We start from the raw sequence: 12,789 nt of genomic DNA on the forward strand, positions 1-12,789 counted from the left end.
GGGCCATTCGCGAAGCCTGATCTGTTTGTAAATCCCGTCTTTCGACAGAACGCTTTTGTGACTGCACGAGCTCGTCAAAAGCTGACATTCCCAACATGCAAATGCGGCGCAGGCGGCACTTGGGAGCCACATGCCACTCCCGTTGATTATCTCTGTTATCTTCTTCTTTGTCCCCGGCGCTACGTGAGGTAGCCAAGCGCTATCAAATTCCACCACAACGGTGTCGAATCGACGATCGAACGCCGCCAGTAGGTAAATTCCACTCACCTTTTACTTTCCGAAAAAGCGTCCCAGGGGCCTCCATGTGGCGAGACGGGACCTGTTGCTGGCTTGCATGAATGCGCTGAATGCGCTGTGGACTTCACTGCCGACGCTCGTTCCCAAGCATTGAATATCACGACCAACTCCACTCGGCAATACCGCGGCACATAACACGACAATGTATAATACAAGAAAGACCGCTGGAACCACTGATATGGAACCGACGCGACCGCTCCGAAAAGCGCCCAACAAACACTTGGAGGAACGAAAAAGTAAAAGCGAAAAGTAAAATTGAAAGAAGCAAAAACAAACAAAACAAAAATTTTCGTCACTTCCTGTTTGTGTTGTTTTGCTTGTTTTTGCTTTTTTCTCTCAGCCAATAGGCGTTGCAACCTTACTGCGGCGAAACGCTCGTCCGCGAATGCGGTCACTGGCGGCCATCTTTAGGTAGAGTTCAGGGGGGGGAACGGGGGGAAGGTGCCGCCGCTTCCAATGCACCCTCCTCAGAATTTACGGCGCTCCGTGGGGGCCGCCATGTTAAAACTTGATACCAGTGTTGCTGCATCTGTAGGTCATCTTTAAGTTAGAGCTGACGGAGAAAATCTGGCCACGGCGCAACGCCGATGTACGCTGGAAGCTAGAGCCGGTTTGCTTTCGTTGTTTTTGTTTGGTCGGAGAAAATCTAGCAACAACGCACGTTCAACATGGCGCTGGGATTGCTTCGGCAGCTTCGGTTTGACCACGTTTGACGCGGTTTTCGAGCACATGTAGCGAAGACGTGACCGGAGAAGTGCCCCTTGATGGTTCCGGAAGACGGAAAGCATCATTCGTAATCGTCGTGTGTGCTTTGAAAGCGAAGGGAGTCACAGGGTCCACGAGTGCGCAACCACAAGCCAAGGTTCACGACAGCGCTCCGTTGACTTCGGCGATCTCGTTCTGTTTGGTGCGTAGAGATAGGTTTGGTGCAACACGGCGATGCGGCAAAGAGTTGAAACGTTCGTGGTGTGTGGTGCGGTGCTTGGAGGTAGAAGCCCATACTAACACGAAACGCAAATTGGTTATTGTTGGGTTGAAATTCAGCGATTTCAGTCCCGTCGTTGTCAGCTGATCCGGTCCAGCTGGTCCGGGAGGACGCAGTGAGCGCTTTTAAAAGTAAATCTTCCTTCGTTCCGTTTCAAAATGTGGAAGATTCTCGACGCATACCGTGAGTAAAAAGCTGCGGGCGTTTTCAACAAAATTACGTCGTTTTAATTGAACAATGGACTCCGGATTGTTGTCCTAGACCTGCCGTTTTTATGCTTCGTGTTGTTGGCGTTTGTACAGCGACGCACACCGCCCGAGTAGATGATTCGGTCCTGCAAACGACCGGTCATACAGAATTTCAGGGAAACTTAAGTCACCACCGATATTTTCTTGTAAATCTCGTGTGAGCTTGTTGCGCTCGTCATGTGGTGTGAATAAATTAGGGCAACGTTTCCTACCTGCTTGCGGATGCATGAACTGAGACCATTTTTTACGTAGTGAACATAGCGTTTTTTCTTTATTTTGGAAAGAGGTGTTGGGGAATTTATTATGGTACAATCACTTGAGAGTTCAGAAATTGGAGAGAGCGAGCATGCTTTCCCAACTGTCTCTTTTCTCTCTGGCATTGCCCCTAGTTTCATGTTGCAGTTTCAGTAGACATGCCTACTAGCAGGTACAAACTGCTGTAAAGCAGGTAAAAGACTGCTAAGTCGGGGTGGTGCGGACTCCGTGTTTCGCGCTTTTCGCAAGGTGACTGGGGTGCTTTTATGCGGAATACACAAACGATTTTGTTACGCCCGTCGGTTGCGTCTCTACAGCAAAACGAATAAGATGATCTACAAAGGCGCAATCACAAGCCAATATTTACGATAACAGTGCATTTGATTCGGTGGTCCGTGTAGTTGTATTTTACCCTGTTTTCTGCAACACCGTGTCGTGGCGAAGAGCTGGAACGTTCACGGATTGTGCTGGGCTACCGGTTGACACAGGCGGATCCAGAACTCCGTTTCTGTTTTTTGTTTTTTTTTTTTTCTTTGAGCGGGGGAGGGAAAATCTAAAGCGAGATAGACAAGACTCGGGTTGCGCCTTTTGTTTTAACCGCCGCAGAACCACAGTGCACCGACGGCCCCTAGATGTGCGCCGCTGCGCCGACTTTTGGTTCTAAACCGTGCTTTGAAGCCGCCGCCGCGGACTTCAGTCTCGGTTGAAGCGACGGAGTGCTTCTCCAAGTTCAGAGTACAAGTGTGCCTGCTAGGGTGCGGCCTACCCTATTTCGAACCCTCGTCCTTGAGTACCGAGCCTTTTACCACCTGGCAGGCCGGTAGTTGGTGTTATTTCGGGGGATCCACCCATGTCAAATCGCCCTCTGAGAAGGGGGCAGGGTGGGGGGAAGGGGGGGGGGGGGGGGGGCGGCGGCCGTCCTTGTCGCCCCCCTCTTGGGTCCGCCGTGGGGTTGACAGAAGTCCGCGTCGCCTGCATCGGCACTGAGTGCACTTGGGCTGTTGTAGTGGCTCTAGGCTGTTGATGCTCAAGCCTTTCATCCGCGGCTTGCCGCCAGCTGATCCGGCTGCTCGACGGTGAGGAAGCGGCGAAAGTTACCTCTGAAGTAAATGTAAATCCTTGTTCATACAGTTATCCGGTGTCAAAGTGTGGAAGGTGTCCAACGTGTATTGAGGGCGGGAACTACGAGCGTTTGGCCCTGCTTTCGTAACCGAAACCAGAACAGCGAGATAACTGCCTTGCGTACTCCAAAATGATGAAAGCAATAAGTCGTCAAAAACCCGTTTCTAGGATTTCAAACCAAGTAAACAAGACAAATATAATTCAACTTCGTTGTCTGTATGCAGGAGGACTTATGTAACACAACAATACATTCTCGTTCCAAAACGAAAAAGAAAGTAAAACTCAGTCCGCCGTATATGGCAGCAACTTCTCCGCTGCAAAACCTATGCTGGCAACGTAAGCGGTTTTAATATGGCAGCCTCCACTTTGCGCCGCGTTTCCTTTCCCTCCTCCCCCCCCCCCCCCCCTCCCCTCCCCCCTGGTAGAGTTCAGAGCCGTATATGTAGAGAGTTTGGCCATTCGTTGGGAAGTATAGGAGACAAATGAAGCGGCGCCATTGGCCGAAAGCGGGCTGGGCGTGTTTCAGGGCGTCTTCACAAATTCGAATGTGACCAACCAGAAGCCGGAAATAATACCCTGGCGATGGTCGCGAGAAACAAACCTGATAACTGCATTGGAGTAACTCTCGATGGCTGAAAATATGGTACACGTGATGTTTCAATCACGCTCATCCAAAATGATGGTGGAAGAGTGCGACTAGCGGTACGATCGACATAATCCGTACGCCAAACGCCGAGCGCCGGGAATCTGCCGTCAGAGCGGTCACACTCTGTCCGCGCAAAACAGAGTTGAGCGGCGCATTCGTTTCTTACATCTTTCTGCATGATAATGATAAAACAACACGTGCACCCTATTTTCAACCACAAAAAGTTACTACACTTCACTCTTACGCACTTATTAAAACCATTTATGAACAGGGACCTTCGATGATCGATCGGCTCAGAACTGTTTCTCGCTACCACCGCTAGGGGATTCTTTTCGGCTTCTGGTTGGTCAAGAGAGCATGCCAAGTTGCCAAGCCCTCTTTCCGAGTCTGCCGCACGCCCTGGCTCTGCCCGCGCCTCCCATTGACCAAACTCTCTACATATACGGCTCTGCCGAATCTCTATCTCTCTATGTCTGCGAAAAAGGCGTGCTTGCTGAGCTGACCTTGCTGGAAAACGCTCCAGGACTTACGTCCGTGAGGCTTCTCGACTACAGGTCTACAGATACTGTTTTCAGCACATCTTGCAGTCAAAAAATTTAATATTTAATCGTTCAGTCTTGTGTCATTGTGCTGTGTGCATACCTCGGCATCCTCACTCATGAGTGCGATCACTCACAATCACTCACGCTCACCATCAGATTTGAGGTGATCGTGAGTGAGGCCGCGAGTCTCTAAAAATTGTGAGTGTGAGTGTGATCGTGAGTTACGTGAACTTATGAGTGTGAGTGTGAGTGTGAGTCCTGAGAACTGATGAGCGTGAGTCTGATCGCGAGTGTGATCGCGAGTTCTGAGAACTAATGAGTGTGAGTGCGAGTGTGAGCCCTGCGAACTCATGAGCGTGAGTTTGATCGTGAGTGTGATTGTGAGTTCTTAAAACTCTTTGAGTGTGAGCCCTACGCACTCATGAACGTGAGTTTGACCGTGAGTGTGATTGTTAGTTCTTAAAACTCTTGAGTGTGAGTGTGAGCTTGAGCGCTAAGTGAAGTACTCATGAGTGTGATTGTGAGTTTCGAGGCTCATGAGTATGAGCCTGAATCAAGACGTGGGCACGTGGGGTCTTTGGGTGGGATATGAGTCCGGTGACCGCATTAGTCTGCGTGATGGCGTGAGCCTGAGGACCATGGCCATGATGAGTCGCGGTGAGCGCTGGTATATTCATAGCTGGGTTGGTCACGTGAGCTCCGGGCCGTCTTAGTGGAACAGGAGACTCTCGCTTCGCAACTACTGCGCGGGGTTCGGGCCTTCAGGGTTGGTTTGGGTGTCGCTCGCCTGCTCCTTCGCCATGTGAACGCGCCGGTTCCTCCGGAGGGCGGAGGAGGGGGGGGGGGGGGGGGGAGGGTGCTTGTTCTTGCAGGCTCCTCCTTGCCAGCGCCCTCCGCAATGTCTCAACCAGCTGTAGAGGGCAGAGGGGGTATGAGGAAGGGGGGGGGGGGGGGGGGGGGGGGGGATCGCTTTCGTTTCTCCTCGGCGTTCGCTCTTCGCTTCACAGTAGACTGCGAGACGCCAACGGACTGACGGCGCCTCGAGGCGGCGCGGTAACGTCGGAGTTGGGGAAGCGCTCCAAACGGCTAGCGCACCCCTCTCTGTGGCATAGAAAGGTTCGTGTGTATTTCGGTTCCTGTTGTCAAGTTGGTGTCGGTGGGCACTGAATTTTATGATTGCGTCAACTATAACGTTCGCACGGCTGCAATAAAATTAAATGACTCGCATGATCCTCATCACTTCCCGGAATTTTATTTCTCCGCGCACCTCAACGTACCTTTCGCATAGAGTCATCACTCAGGAAGTGCGACAAAGGCGGTGTCATGATCGATCGAAGCTTCGAGTGAGGTCTTTCACATTGTGCGATGCCATGCTTTCAAGTGTTGTTTGGGGCAAGATGGCGCAAGTGCATGACAGCCAGCCGGCAATGGCCAGGCGGCGCCACGAGAGTGCTGCATTCGGCGCCACAAGCGGAGGGTCTCTCTTAATGGGTCGGCCAGTGGCTAGTCTGCCCGTCGGGCCGTGGCGAGCGGCGACGAACCCGATTTCAGCAGTCCCCGTGTGCACGTGCGCGCCATGTCCCTTTTTATTTTATGCGGTTTTTTAAGACCATCGGGAGCCTTGATAGGTCCAAGTGTTGAGAGCATAATCTGGAGCTGTCATTTGGACACCTGTTTGAACTGTCTTCGTGCGCTTGCGGCGTCGCTCTATAATAATCGCCGCCCGGATCGGTCTGTGCTTCGCTCGACTCCCAGGAAGTGACACAACGCAACGAGAAGGCAGCGAATGGGTTCACTGTACTTCCCGGTTGCCCGTCTTCGAGAGCCGGCAGTCCGGACCCGCCGACCCTAGTTGTCGCCCGTCGTTCATAGCTGGCAGTCGGAGTCCGTGTCCACGCCTGCGGATCGTCCTTCCCACGCACTGCGTACGCTAGCTGTTCCGGGCTATCACAGCCAAAGTTTCGCTGCAGAACCACTCCTGGATCGCAATGGACTAGGCTGATAAGGCCAGGCTCGCCGTTTCCGCCGGTCCTGATCCGAAGCTCGCTGGTGGAACGCTCCGGGGACCGACATGCGCCGGACCAGCCAGAACGGCTCTATCGTTCCTGCCCGGCCCCAGCCTCGTGCAGCACGCTCTTCCTCTTTCCTCGCTGGCTGCGCCCCGCTCGCGTTTTGCTCGACCGTCTTCTTCTTCTCCCGGCGCCCCCACGACACTAGAATAAAATGTGGGTAATTAGAACCAAACTCTCCGTGCTAGAGAACAGTGCGCAAGTCTGGCGACAGGCAAAAAAGTGTGCGTGTGAGAAGGATATTTACGCTTCGCATGAGCTTTTTCTAGAAAAAAAAAAATGCATACTGTTTTATGCACGCCGTCACATTTGTTACCAGACTCGGCATTAAATTTGGTAGCCGAAACAAACAAAAATTTTTTCTACGAAAATCCACTATTTAAAAACTTGCATGCTTAAAAGGTTTTGGCTGCGACCGCGCGTGCCGAACGGCGCGCGCGGTCGCAACCAAATGCACGCCTACAACTACGAGTGCCGGAACAGGTCGAAGGGCATCTCGGTTGAAGACCTGATCGCCTGATTCTCGACGTCAAAGCGAAGCAACAGTCGGCCCTATTTTTCCTACTGTATTCCTCTAAATGGTTTGTCTCAGAGACTCGCAAAAAAACTAGTATAATAGTATTCTTCCACCCAGTCTCAGGTGGTCTAAAAAAATGGTAAAATAGTATAAATACGTTATTTTGCAAAAGGAGTCTGTCAGACCACTTTTCAAGCCTGCACATCTATTTTCGTTCACTTCAACAATTAATGTTAAATTCACTTACTTGATGCATCGCACTCCAGTAATCCACTTTGTCGCCGTGTCGCTTCCCAAGGTCTTAAAAGGAAGCGGTAAAGTCTGACGCTTGGGTCACCTGCACGACCGTGGAAGTCTTTCACGCAGCAATAGCGGCGTTTATTTTTGGGGAAACTCAAGACTTAGGAGAGACGTCACAGGGACCCGGAAAGGTCATAGAGACGTGAAGTTGAGGCTTAATTTTATGAAAAAACAGTTCTAAAAAGGCTCACGCCGATCCAAAGTGCCACGTTCACACGTGGTTTCTAAATGCGCCCGCCCACAGTCCTCGCTACCCAGGCCGTCCTGGACTATCCAATTTGTTTTATTTTTCAGTCGCTAGATGGCGCAACGTGTCGTGCCAACTTCCAAGCTGCATTGCTGGTTGCCTAAGGGCACACTTAGCAAACTGTGGAACCTACGACTCAGTGGGCCAATTAGAGCGTCGCATAGAGACAAGTGGCATCTAGAATGGACGCCTGTGAGACGCTGCGACGCTGCCATGTGTCTTACTCCAATAAATCTACTGGCTCATCGGGATTCGCAGAATTCGCCGTGTGCCGTGTGCCTTCGGTGACGGAGGCGCGCAGTGGCCGCAACGTCGCGGCGCCTGCCCCACGGCCACGGCCGAGTTGCCGGCGCGCCGGCTGGACGCGACTCCGAGGCGCCAATTGCCCGGGCAGTGGCGTATCAACTTGTTTTTGAGTGGGGGGGGCAAACCCGACCCTCTTCCCCCCCCCCCCCCCCCCCCCCCCTTAATCGAAAATTCGGCGCAACTTTTGTCGAAGTTTTCTAAAGATGTGGCAATGATTCGGCAAAATTACAACGTTACCAGACTTAACATTGATATTTTGTTTTTTCTCACGAAAAAAATTTTGCTTCTTCTTCTTAAAATAAATACAACTTGTAGTGCCTATTGAAACAGTTATGATTAAATAAGGTGATATTCTACAAGATAATTGTATCGATGTCGCTTTTGTGTGTTTACTGGCAATTTTAGTGTTTGCTTGCGGAAAGTGGCGTGACAACGAGGTTGGGTAGTAGCCGGAGCAGTCACGAATCACACTACGAGAGTTTTGATTTTGAGGCTTCATCAGCGCACGCCTGCAAGTGTGTCTACATTGTTAAAATAAAGACAATCACAGCGTTCTTACTTTCTCTGGGAGTCACCGTTTCGTGCGCGAAAACGGATGCAACGGTTGTTTAGCCTTCGTTTTTCGATTTGAGTCACTTGACCTCAGCTTTGCATGAAAGTGCGCGTTCCATATTCGCAACGTGCCGTTTTTAACCTTTAAAATTCCGGTTTCTGGTGTTAGGACACACACGGACGTTTAGGAAGATGGGGAGAGTTAGGAATGTCGGATGTGCAACGTCGAGCATGATAGTTCTGTGTTTAACGAATACTTTTCATCAGTGTTTACTAACGAGTGCTTGGACTTCGTCCCCACTCTCCCTGAAGAGCTTTACGAGCGCATGCATCCTATTAACGTTAACTTCGCTGGTATTAAAACATTGATTGATAAACTAAAACTTACTTCGTCCGCTGGAACCGATAACATCAACCCTAAAGTTTAAAAGAAACACCCGTGTTATTTCTAGTGAGTATTTGAAACTCATCTTCATTCAGTCCTCATCTCAAAGCTACCTTCCATCTGACCAAAAGGTGGGAAGGGTAATTCCCAGTCTTTAAACAGGGCAGCCGCTCTTCCGCATCTAATTATCGCCCTAATTCATTGACTTCAATTTCTTGCAAACTACTTGAGCATATCCTCTACTCCAATATCATGAGGCACCTATCATCCCATTTCTTTTCTTTAAACAGCAGCACGGTTTTCAAAAGGTACTTTTCTGCGAAACGCAACTCTGCGACTTCATCCATGACTTGCACACTAACCTTGAATGTCACGTCCAAACTGACGCAGTTTTTTTTTTTTTTTTTTCAAAAGCGTTCGGCCGTGTCTTCCATCAACGTCTTCTTTCTAAGCTATCATCTTTTTGCCTCGACCAATAACCGTTTGCATGGATTCGTGACTTTCTTTTTTACCGTGTACAGGTCACGTCCATGATGATCATGAATCTTCCTTAATAAATGTATCTCCTGGTGTTCCCCTGGGGTTCGTACTTGGGCCCTTACTCTTTTTAATATTTATTAATGACATTCCCATTGGGATTTCTTCAAAAAAACGCTTTTTCGCCGACGACTGCGTCATCCATAACAAAGTAACTTGTGTGCAAAATAATAACCAGCTTCAGGAAGATCTAGATAAAAAAAAAAAAGAGTGGATTATGTCACCAAACAAGTATAAACGCAAACTAATCCACTTTACCAAGAAAAAAAACACTCTGTCATTTAATTACTTCTTGGACTCCGATCTTATTGAGACCGCTACTGTGTATAAATACCTTGGTGTAAGACTAACATCTGACCTTCCCTGGAATAACCACATTGAAGTCATTACCGCCGATTCATCTGGAACTCTTGGACTAAGCAGACGTAACTAAAAAAATGCTCCACCCTTTGTCCCTAAGCTAACCTTTAACACGTACGTCAGACCAAAAATAGAATATGCTTCAACCATCTGGAATACCCATCAACTGTACCTCATCAATACGCTGTAGAGGCAGTTCAGAACAGAGCTGCTCGCTTCATTTCATCCACTTATGACTTTTCTTTCAGTGTCTCGGCGCTAAAAACTGAACTAGCCATGTCCTCTTTGCAGCTTCGCAGGAAAGTCTCTCAGCTGTGCCTTATTCACAAAATCTACTACCACATTCCCGACCTCAAAACCACTTTGTTATTACCCCTCGACCGAACATCTTCTCGCCTCAACAACGTCTGCACCATCAAACACACTTCTGGCTCTACGAACGCTTTCAATTGGTCATTCCTTTCTCAAGCCATCAGCCACTGGAACAGTCCCCCATCCTCCATTGTCACCATCTTGGACCATGCTGATTTCTCCTCTGCAGTAAAACTACACCTTTCTTGGCCCATGTGATGGTGTGCGGGGCTAGGCAGATCAGTGAAAACACTTACGCAGAGCGCTTGCCAGGCCAGACTTGTACGTAGTTCAACTACTTTACTCAAGTTACTGTAGTTTAACTACTTTTCTGGGTAGTTTAGTAACTTTTAATTACATTTCTATTCTAGTAATCAGTAGTTTACTTTAACTACTTTTCCGAGTGACTTCCACTCAAATTACAAATTACTTTCTAATTTTAGTGGTTGTTTTGCCTATCAACAGAGAACAGAGGTCGGAAGGTCAGCTGATATTTGCAGAGGGGGAAGCATGCGGAGTAGAAAAGGGGGGGATGGGAAGGAAGAAAGTGATTTAGATAGTCCAAAAAACCCCAAAATTTTAACGAGCCCCCCCACTGCAACAACACTGCTACGAGGCGCGGGGAGCGAACAGACACGACGCAAGAGAGGTCGAGTAACTGTGGGATTAGCTCCGAATAGTGGCGTTTCTTTGTATTCCGAAGCTCAAGGAGACTTGACGCATTTGAAGAAAGGGCTTGTCCCCGCTTCTCTCCAATCTAGGAATTCTTGTCCACTACAGGGCACACACTGCTCCTTTTACGGTGCAGGCGATAGAACCCCTAACAACGACGCTCACGCCGGACGGGCTGCTCGTGTATCACTCGAAGCGCGTTAACCCACCCCCGCCCCTGCGTTCACGCCGCTTCGCGGTGACGGTGTGCGGCTGCTAATTACAAATCTATTAACCCACCTAGCCCCCCCACCCCCCGTACACGCCGCTTTGCGGCGTCCGGTCGGCAACCCAAGCCCCGCTGCCCCCCATGCACTTCCGTAAATAGAGTCGATACGATTTAGTTTAGCGATGTTTCGTCAACAACATTCGTTTTTTTAGTGTTAATGGTAAAAAAGAAATGTAAATATCGCCAAATGCCTCGACAAAACAAAATGTTCGAGAAAAAAAATAAAAAGAAGTAAGCCGGCCCACACCATAAATAGAACCCGGGTCTGACACGTATGAGGCAGACATCTCACCACTAAGTTACGCTACCTCTTCGGAAACTCGCATTGCATCCGCTGCCTATGTTGACGGCGGCAGCGCCTATCTCCAAGCAAGCAAGCAAAACTTTATTTTGTGTAAGGGCCTACGTCCTGGTCTGGACGGCCCGTCCGGCCCATGTCTCGCGGATGGATTCCGTAAGGTTACCGTGTAGCCTTGTTCGTGGAGCAAGGCTTTACGAACCAGCCAGTCCGGCGTGCGTGAGCACCGTTGCTAGGGTTTGTATCGCCTGCGCGTTAAAAATATGCCCGCGCGGGTCGGGGGGCAGTGCCCTTGGTATTCCTTGGGCGCCGCCGGCCTGTGTCTGCTCTGCCCAGTGGCGGCCGTTTCAGGGGGGGGGGGGGCAAAACGCATGCCTTGCCCCCCCACTCTGAGAACTGGGGGGGCAAGTGCCCCCCTTGCCCCCCCGGTTGGTACGCCCATGTGCCCGGGCTTCTCGGGCTTCGTGCGTGAAGCTGTGCCTTCCTTGGCCGTTGTTTATTCATGTTTCTTTTTTACGTTGTTATGGTCGAATGCATAGGTGCTCAGAGTGAGGCAAGAATTTCTTGTAAAACAAAAATAATATATGTGATAACCAACTTTTTACGATTCAATTATGAAACACTTCTTATCGTTGGAAGGCATATGACACATATCGCGATGATTCAAGCCCGTAATGAATTTTTACAATGGTGTAGCGGACGGCGAGATTGATCAGCGGGTCGTTGAAGTGCGCTCCCAAGTAGCACAAAATGTGGCTACAACGTTACTGGAATGTTGTCAGGTAACGTTGCCGAACGCTGCTAACGACCGCGGATTCTACACTCCAGTAACGTTACACCACAATGTTACAGTAACGTAACTGCATACGTTACCTGGACATTACCCAAATAACGTTACTGGAACGTTGTTAGATAACGTTGCCAAACGTTGCTAATGGCCACCAGTTCTACCTTCCAGTAACGTCACATCAAAATGTTGCAGTAACATAGCTCTCTATGTTACCTGGATGCTAGATCAGTGATGTTACTAGGACGTCGTCGCTAACGTTGCTAGTTGTTGTTAATGGCCACGAATTCTACCATCCAGTAATGTTACACCAAAATGTTGCACTGACATTACGGCTTACTTAAAAGTGAAGGAATAAAAATGTGAAGAACATACACAAACGACCACTCTTTTATTTCGCAACAACGTTTATTTTTTGAGGAGCAAAGAGTCGCATACAGGTCGAGATCAACTAGATACCGAAGGTGGAGTGTTACTGACTCATCCCTTATCTCCCTAAAGTTCCTTTGATCAAGCCTTCCTTTTGCAGTTAATCTTGACCTGTGCGCGAGTCTTTGCTTCCAAAAAACGAGCGTCGTAACTAAATGAAAGAGCGGTCATCTGTTTTTCCTCAGTGCTTTTATTCTGTCAACTTTCAGTAAACGTTTTTACAATATGCTGGCACTGGCCAGATATTACTGCATGTGTTACTTGGACATTACTGAACAATGTTATCCGAAAATACATTGACAAGCGCTGCCAGGAAACTGCATTTATGGTTGTCATGAAGTCATTTTTTGAGCAGGTGCCTGATATGAGTAAATGGATGTGCATTACAGGCCATTAATGAATCAGCATTTTGAAATCCTAGAAGCAGGACTCCGGAAGAAAACAAGAAGTTATTGGAATAAATTTATTTCAAAAACGAAACCAACATTACAAGTACCAGAGAATTCTTCTGTTTCTTACAAGCTATTAGATCTACAAAATTGTAAAGAACACACTAAATTACAAGGCTGATCTGCATAAAAATAAAAATGTAAAATATTAAAACTCCCAGTAACAT

Source organism: Ixodes scapularis, unplaced genomic scaffold (genome assembly GCF_016920785.2).
Source record: "Ixodes scapularis isolate PalLabHiFi unplaced genomic scaffold, ASM1692078v2 PGA_scaffold12__126_contigs__length_90152505, whole genome shotgun sequence".
In the NCBI taxonomy this organism is placed as follows: domain Eukaryota; kingdom Metazoa; phylum Arthropoda; class Arachnida; order Ixodida; family Ixodidae; genus Ixodes; species Ixodes scapularis.